Genomic DNA, 8,932 nt, shown 5'->3' with positions numbered 1-8,932 from the left:
GCAAAAATGTCAAAAGCTGTACAGGACCTGGATTCTGGAATAATGGACCAGGTGCCTCACAAGAGGGGGAGCAGTAGGGATAAGGCAGAGCCTTCCCACCTGTCTCAGGATACTGATCAGTCTTCTCAGGGAGATGATCTTGAGCCTGCAGAAGGAACTGTCCCAGAGGAGCTCAAACCTGACCAGGTTGAGTTCTTGGGGACAGGGGGCCCTTCCAGGTCTGATCTGAGCCAGGAGCAGAAAACCTGCCCCTCTCTTGAAACCCTAAGACAGCAAGCTGCTGATGAGGCTGCTGGGAATGCTAGTGGCACCCATAAAGTTTATTGGGATGATGGACTCCTATATTCAGAGAGTAGAGACCCTAAGCCTAGTGCGTCCAGGAGGTTGGTTATACCTCTGAAGTTTAGGGGCTTCCTATTGACACTAGCCCATGATATTCCCCTAGCAGGACACCTGGGCCAGAACAAGACTTGGGACAGAATTGTTCCTCACTTTCACTGACCCCACATGTCTGAAGACACAAAGGAGTTTTGTCACTCCTGTGTAACCTGCCAAGCCAGTGGCAAAGCAGGTGGCACTACAAAGGCCCCAAACAGCATCTGGGCACAGGTTAAACTGGTGGTAGTGGATCATGCCACCAGGTATCCACAAGCAATTCCCCTAAGGACTGATACAAGGTGCCCACTAGAACTAGTGGACAGCATATATCAGACCACCTTCTCACAGCGCTGTCATGGAAACTGCTGGTATACTTTATGAATGAATGATAACAGAACATTGGGGTTCCATGACCATGGCCACTCTCTCATTTTGACTGTTTAATACGAGCAAGAAAGCCTTCTCAACAAACATGCAAGGTGAATAATAGCTTACTTGGGCCTGGAATCCTTAGAGTAGAGTTCCAAAAATATGTTATCCTAATCTTACAGTACCTCACGATAAATAAGGGGAGAGGAAAAGCTTACTAACAAAGCAGAAGAAAGCTACTGAGCACAGACAGGAGGAAGTCAGCTGCAGAAACATGAACTATAGAGACAAAGGACTAACAAGAATTTAACAACCATTGGCTAGAGGAGCTGAAAAAAGGAGTCAGTATAAACAAATTAAACAAGGCAAAATGATTCTAATAATGGGGAGAGGGAAAAGTTAGGGCTTACTGGGTCCAGGAGAATAATCAGCTGTAGCTGTGGCTCTGGTAGAGGTGATTCACCCAGGCACTGCACTGGTGGTGGCAGGCCTTCATTCACCTGTGATGCCTTCTTGCCCTAAAGAAGATTACAAAAAAGATTCGTGGTACAGCTAATCTCCCCAAAAATATTTTGACAGAGAGAAGCAGTAGTATTGTACTTTTCTAATTCACATCACCTATTGAGTTGACCTATTCCTAATTTATGAAACCTAAAACCTAATCCTAATTTCCTAAATCTAAACTACATTTTGAGCTACTAATGCATTGCTGTGAATTATCTCTGCTTCCCCATCCTCTTTGATGAGCCAACTCAGTCTCCCTTTTCAATGCATAGATACTACACACCACTGGGAGATTGGGACTGTATTAGCTAAATAAAGGCACAGAGAGCACTCACTGATATACTACCACTGTCTTAGTGACGGGGCAGAGGAGTCTACATGACATCTTAAATAATCAGCCCATGCAAGTGCCAACGAGTACGAGCAGGGTTGCTGAGCTTCTGGCTAGTTCAAGCTGCATCAGATATTATTCATAACATACACTTCACTTTCCTCTAAGTGTGAGCACTATCCAATTTGATTTATTTTGTCTGCATTTTTATAAAACAAAATATAAATATTACTCACCGAGCCCTGCACCTTCAACACTCAGCAGGCCGAGCAGGTCCTGTTCTCAGTCTAGCAGGTCTGCCCAGTGGTGAGTCAACTGCTATTTCATGCGCTGCACCCTAGTACTCCGGCACACGCAACGGCACACACTCCCCCACAGCAGCCGACTTTCCTGCAGGACTTAACCTTCTCCCAGTCTGCCACATGCTGCCAGCAAGGAGGGGAGGGGGTGATGCACAAAATAAATCATGGCCACCCCTGCCACCAGAATAATGGGGTTGTTGTAAGCAATAATGAAGATTAAAAAATAGATTAGTGGTACAGTAAAGTTCCCAGAAAATATTTTGACTGGCAGACACAGTAGCATTGTACTTTTGTAAATCAGATTGCCTACAGTACAAGTATTGAGTTGACCTATTCCAAATTTCCTAAGCCCTATTCCTAAATTTCTAAACCTAACCTACAGTTTGAACTACTGATGCATTGCAACAAATGATCCTTGCTTCCCCACCCCTTTTGATGGGCCAACTCAGTCTCCCCTTTCAATGCATAGATACTACACACCACTAGGAAATTAGGACAGTATGAGCTACATAAAGAAAGGAACAGAGAATGATACCTCACTGATATACTACCTCTATCTTAGTGGCAGGACAGAGGAGTATGTATGACTTCTTAAATAATCAGCCCAAACGAGCTGCGATGAGTACGAATAGGTAGCGCCGAGCACCTGGCTAGCTAAAGCTTGATGAAAAATAATTCATAACATAAACTTAACATACCTGTGAGTGTGAGCAGTATGTTTTTTGAAGAACAATATTAGCATTTTTAGAAAACAACAGATAAATAATTACTCACCCAGGACCGCAACTTTGACACTCAGCAGGTCTGGGAGGTCCTAATCTTGGTCTAGCAGGTCTGCCAGGGGTGCGTCAACTACTTTGTCATGCGGTACACCTCAGGACTCCAGCACATGCAACTGTGCACTCTCCCCCAAAGCAAATGACACTCTCGGAGGGTGTGCCCTCTTCCAGGCCTGCCGCCTGCTGCCAGCATGGAGGAGAGGGGGCGCTGTACAAAAAAAACAAGCATGGCCACCTCCAACCCTGAAGAAATGAGGCAGGGCTGCACTCCTTGGAGGCGCTGGTGGTGGCAGGCCTTCATCTGCCTTTGATGCCCTCTTGCCCTTGGGTGTTGATGTAAGAAATAAAGAAGATAAAAAAAATAGATTAGTGGTAAAGTTGATCTCCCCAAAAATATTTTGACAGGCAGAAGCAGTAATTTTGTATTGTATTGTACTTTTCTAAATTAGATCGCCTATAGTACTAGTTTCAAGTTGACCTATTCCTAATTTCCTAAACCTAAACCCTATTCCTAATTTTCTAAGCATAAACTCCATTTTGAAATACAAATGTATTGTAACGAATGACCTTTGCTTCCCCACCCTTTGATGGGCCAACTCAATCTCCCTTTTCAATGTATAGATACTACACATTACTGGAAGATTGGGACTGTATGAGCTACATAAAGAAAGGTGCAGAGAACGCTAACTCACTGATACACTACCACAATCTTAGTGACAGGACAGAGGAGTCTGCATAACTTCTTAAATATTCATCCCAAATGAGCACCTTCGAGAACAATTAGGTACAGCTGAGCACCTGGTTAGCTCAAACTGGAGCAGAACATATTTGTAACATATACTTAACCTACCTCTGAGTGTGAGCAGTATGCTATTTAATTATTTTTTGCGAAAACAAAAAATAAATAATTACTTATCTAGCACGCACGCTCGACACTCGCCAATCAGGTCCTGTTCTCGGTCTAGCAGGTCTGCCCAGTGGTACATCAACTGCTGAGCCATGCGCTGCACCCCAGTACTCCAGTGCGCGCACCAGAGCACTCTCTACAGCAGCCAACACTCTTGCCTGCCACCCCCAATGAAAAGGAGGTGGTGTTGCACAAAAAAACAAGTGTGGCCACCTCTACCACTGAAAAAATAGGGATGGACTGCACTACTTGAAGGTGTCGGCAACCACAAGGTGTGCGGTTTGATGCAGCTGCACTGGTGCCGCCACTTGCTGCCTGTTCAGACATGGCGATGGGGTGAAAAAAAAGAATAAATAAGAAAAAGAAAACAGCAAAGCAGAAAGAAGAACTAAAGGACGTAGAGCTGAAGAAAGAAAGGGAAAACAAAAACAAGTAAAAAAAGTCACTCTAAAAGTATTAAAAACATGACGAAAACATAAAATGTACACACAGAAAGACACACTGATAAAGAAAGGTAAATGAGCGGTGGATGAGTGGGATAGGGGAAGGACTGGAAAAAATTAAAAAGCATATCGAAAAATCAGACCCAGCACCATGCAGAGAACAGAAAGCAGGTAAAACAAAATGGCTGCACCCATGCGGACCACGCTTGCCCTGATTTTTCAGCACGAAATGGCTACTGACCTGAAAAAACAGTGCAAAAGGGCAGATGAGCATTCTTCCTCTCGTTCACCGAGTTCATCAGAATCTCACAGAGATTTTTAGGCTACTCTGCAGAATTCTGCTGAGCAAACAGTTCTGGCAACCACTGAACAAGACAATCTTGTTCCCTCAGAAACCCTGGTGATAAACCTAGAACCTTTTGCTCAGACACTCGTGCTCTAGTTTGCTCAGAGAAATGTGCAAAGAATACACAATGGGACTTCTTCAATGTTTATTGAACCAAAGTGATTCTTGTATAGAAAACATGGGCTGCAATGACAATAAACAGACAAAAGTTATAATAAGTGTCAAGACAATAAACAGGACGAAGAGTTTCACCATCTTGCTGAGACAATGTATATATGCAAACATATGTTACAGTATAACAATCTAGCTTACTCCTACCGTGCAAACCCTAACTTGTGTCTAGTGTGTAAATCTATGTTCTTCCAAGAAGCCCTCATTGGATGATCCAACCCTGTTACCTGGTCGGGAAGAATGTAGGAACCCGTGTTGATTGCGAACTAGACACCCCTCATAGAGGTGTCAGTCAGCTGCTGGGCGAGAGCTTCATCATGCAGGGACTCTTCAAAGTCATCAGAAGTGTCTCCTCTGATTATACTCTGAAACAAAAGATTATATATCGAAAACGGCCACCTTGCCTTGGGCTGAGATTGTGATCAGGATGTCACTGTTTGTATTCACCAGATAGCTGTGTCGTTATATGGATATCCATAAACACATTCGCACAAAGCATGCGAGGGCTTTATACACAATGCCAAGGCAGTGTGATACTTTTCTTGCGAAGTTTATTCGTGTTAGCAAGGTCAGTGTTCCCAAGTACAAAACTGACTCATAAATGCGAACGTGTGTCAAAAGTCAATGCGGCAAAGTGAAGGCAACTTTAGGAAAAAGCTGTGTACATTTAAAAATGGCAGTGGGTACCACCAGGCTTAACTGGGACACATGACAGGGTGACTTTTATGTCACTGACTTATATGTATTAAAAAGGAAGGTCTGGGCCTCGGCATTAGTTTAAATGACAAAGTTGTGTTGCCAGTTTAAAAACTGCTCTGCCAGCCAGCAATGGCAGGCTGGGAATCGTGCTTTGATTTGTCAAACTCGTGGCGGCACAATAAATGCTGCAGTCCATGAGAGATACCTATTTACAGGCCCTGGATACTCCTGGTACCGTATGCTAGTAACCTATCGGTAAGTTAACTTATGCCAATTGGGTATAAGCCATCCAACATATACTTTCAAGTGTAAGAACACTGGCACTTAGAACAGGTTAGCAGGCCTTAGTGCACTCTTGTTGTGTCAAAACCAGCAGCATCAGTCCATATTTTGGGGCAGATCATACAAAAAGAGGTATTTCCTTATGAATGGTAATTGTATTAAATTAATTAAACTGTCCAGCCCAGTACTGAATTTGAGCTGGTGGTTGTGAGTGGGAGCTAATGGCACTTATTTTTAGGGATGGAACTCATGTTTCCACATCAGACATTTGCAGTTAGCAAGAGAGGGAAAAACTCAGAAAGTGGAAGGGCAGGGGATGAGAAAGACGCAAAAACTGTCACAAAGGAAGAACGTGCGGGAGGGAAGAAATGGGACAGGGGATGTATGCTAGTGGATTACAGATGCCTGATGTTAAATGGAGACTGCACAGCTTTGGCATTTGGCACGCTGACATTTAATTGGACAGGCCACGAGCTTCTGGGCAGAACTTTGGGCTCCGCCATTCATTCATTTACAAATTAAGCATTGGTCCAGCCCGTGACAGTGCATCACAGCTATTTCCCCTGTGGGAGCCTGTGTGTGAACCTATTTTGTTGCGCGCCAGGGGAGTGTCCTAGATAGGTGCTGCAAACAGACTTCCCTCCCCAGGGAAGTTGCTTTTATGAGCAACGCCTGGTGTTAGGGAAAATATTTACCTAAATGCAATTATAATTCAGCGAAATAGAACACCTGGCTTCTTACTGTACTGAGATTTTTTCCAAACCTGCGAGACAGCGAGCCACCCTGTTTCTGCTAAAAAGGGTGAATTTAACGTTTGTTGAAATGTGTCTAAATAGTTCTCTCATCCTTAGATACAAGAACCAGACCATAATTAAAGGAAGGTAGGGGAGAGATAAAAGGACAGAGATTAAATTGGTTTACCTAATATCAAACAATCAGCTATTTCTGCTAAATTGAAGCATGTATATTCTAATGAAAATACATGGCAGCTGTTATGCTTGCAGAAAATAGCTGACCCTTCACCTTGCAAGAGCATGCCTTCATTTTTTGGATACTGGCCTCACTGCACAGAATGCCTGCACCCTGAACTGAGTACTTCAGTAGCCTGATCTGAGACAGTGTGCCAGCAAGTGATTGATGCTGACCAAGATCTGCCTCTGCAATCTGGAGGCATATATGACAAAGACTTTCAGACGGTAGACAGTAACTCTGACTGTCAAAGAGGTTGTTGTTTTTGAGTCAGCTCATGGTTCTGCTGCAGGTATAGCACAACCAGCAAAAAACAATGCCATTATAGACACATTGCATAACCCAGCTACTAGCGAAATGTCTCTATGGATTCAGACCTCTTCAAATTAACCTGCTAATTTTGCATATGCCATTGAACACTAGGACTTAAGGTCGCTGGGTGAATCCTTTTTCCATCAGGGAAAAACATCTTGAGGGCCTAAAAACTACCTGAGTTGGTGGTTGCCAGTGGGGTAATTTTTTTCCTCTTCAAACATGTACTGAGAGCAAGAGATGAAAAACACAGAGGGCCTGATTCACAAACTGCACTTTTGATTACGTTCACACTTCTGAATACGTTTTCTACTTTTCTATATTCACAGACTCCACTTTTGTAGTAACTGATGCTTTTTTTAGTAAGTCCAGCACTATACATGGCCATCCACTGGTACTGCAACATGGATTTAAGGACTTAAAATCAAACGACATAGGAAGTAATGCAAAATTTAATTAAAGTATTATTAGTTAAAATAGATAAACATAAAAGGAAATATAAATTGATTTTAAAAGAATTTATAAAAATAGTTCATATCTATTATTAAATATAAAATATCTCATTACCTATATTGGATTAAAAATACAATGTAACAGTAGCTTTTACTAAGATATAATTGCATTGATATCATTTAAATCTTTACATCACTTGTAATAATAATTATTGCACATTATTTGCTTTCTTTAGATGGGAATTTATTTTTTAATTTAAACTCCTTAAAAACAATTGTGATTTAAATTAATATATTTCAAGTAGTCAAAGTTTCAATTAAAAGTTAATGTAATAGTGCTTCAGCATTTTTTGTTTTGTTTTGCAGTTCAAGTAAATAGATAAAAGTGTAACTTATTTTTAATATTTATATTTGATGTAAATAAACTTTCATATTTTTCCCTAGAGTTTATCTTGCAGAAATCTCCACCTCAACTGTGAAGTCTCCCTGTAGTAAAGTATATGAAAAATGTTAGAAAATATATTAAACTTGAAAATTCATATATAAATATTTTATGTTATTTACTATTGCGAATTAATTTTATATATTTACTCTGAACTAAGATCAAAATAAAAAATGCTACACCACTATTAAATTAATTAAAAATAAAACTTGTATTTAAATATATTTAATTAAACTAAACCCCTCTTTAAAATGCAGGTGGATTACTGCCTGCACAGAGAATCTTTAGGGTTGTGTGTAAAATAGGCCAAACAACAATTAGGGAGATACTGATGTTGTATAAAAGCAAATGTCTCCCAAGCGCTGGCTATGGCGCTGCCCTCTGGGGGTACACATATTGCACCGAACTGCAAACACTATAAAACTTGTTCGGCTCGATTATTGGCTGTCCCAAAAATAAATTCAACGTATATAACACATAAGGAAGTGGCAGTTACTTTTTGAGAGGATGACCAATACATTATACCTATTATTTTGTGGCACAATATATGGAGTAAAATAGGGACACAGTTTACAAAGGCCATAATTTTAGATTGCCTCAGGCTAGATGCCAGAATAAAATATTATGGCTGTCCTATATAGACAGCCATCTAAGAAAAATGGATCCTATCGTTGGAGCCAATGACACAGTTAAAGTACTTACTTACTCCAAAACAGATGTCAGGACTATACTCAGGGGACATAGAGAAAAAGAGAGAGACATCAATGAGAGCAAAAAGATCCACGATAGATAGATACTTGTCACACTACGTACACGAGGGTCGGCCAAATAACTTGAAAATTGCTAAAAACAGCCAACACAGATTTTATCTTCCCAGACTACGACTAGGAATACTGCATTTAAGGTTTGCATTTCCAAAAATTGGGGCATGGACTAATAATCTCCCAAAATGTCCATGCGATGGCAGCACAAGACAAAGCACAATGCACTTTATCTTATTTTGAAGTTTCTACAAGGATCTTAGGAAGTGTTTTATAGCCCCTCTTTTTAAAACTGGAAAATATATTTACTACCAGGATGCTATTAATTATAGATGTGCTCTGGAAAACAGGGATATTTGTTTATCTGTTATAGCCTTTATTAGATCAGCCCTAGGAAGAAACAAAAACCTAGTACACCTGGAAGCCCTAACTTACAAGGCTACAGAATAAACTAATTACCTCTGTTTTGATTGTATAACATTAAT

Source organism: Triturus cristatus, chromosome 11, assembly GCF_964204655.1.
Source record: "Triturus cristatus chromosome 11, aTriCri1.1, whole genome shotgun sequence".
NCBI lineage: Eukaryota > Metazoa > Chordata > Amphibia > Caudata > Salamandridae > Triturus > Triturus cristatus.
This window is presented reverse-complemented; position numbering follows the sequence as displayed.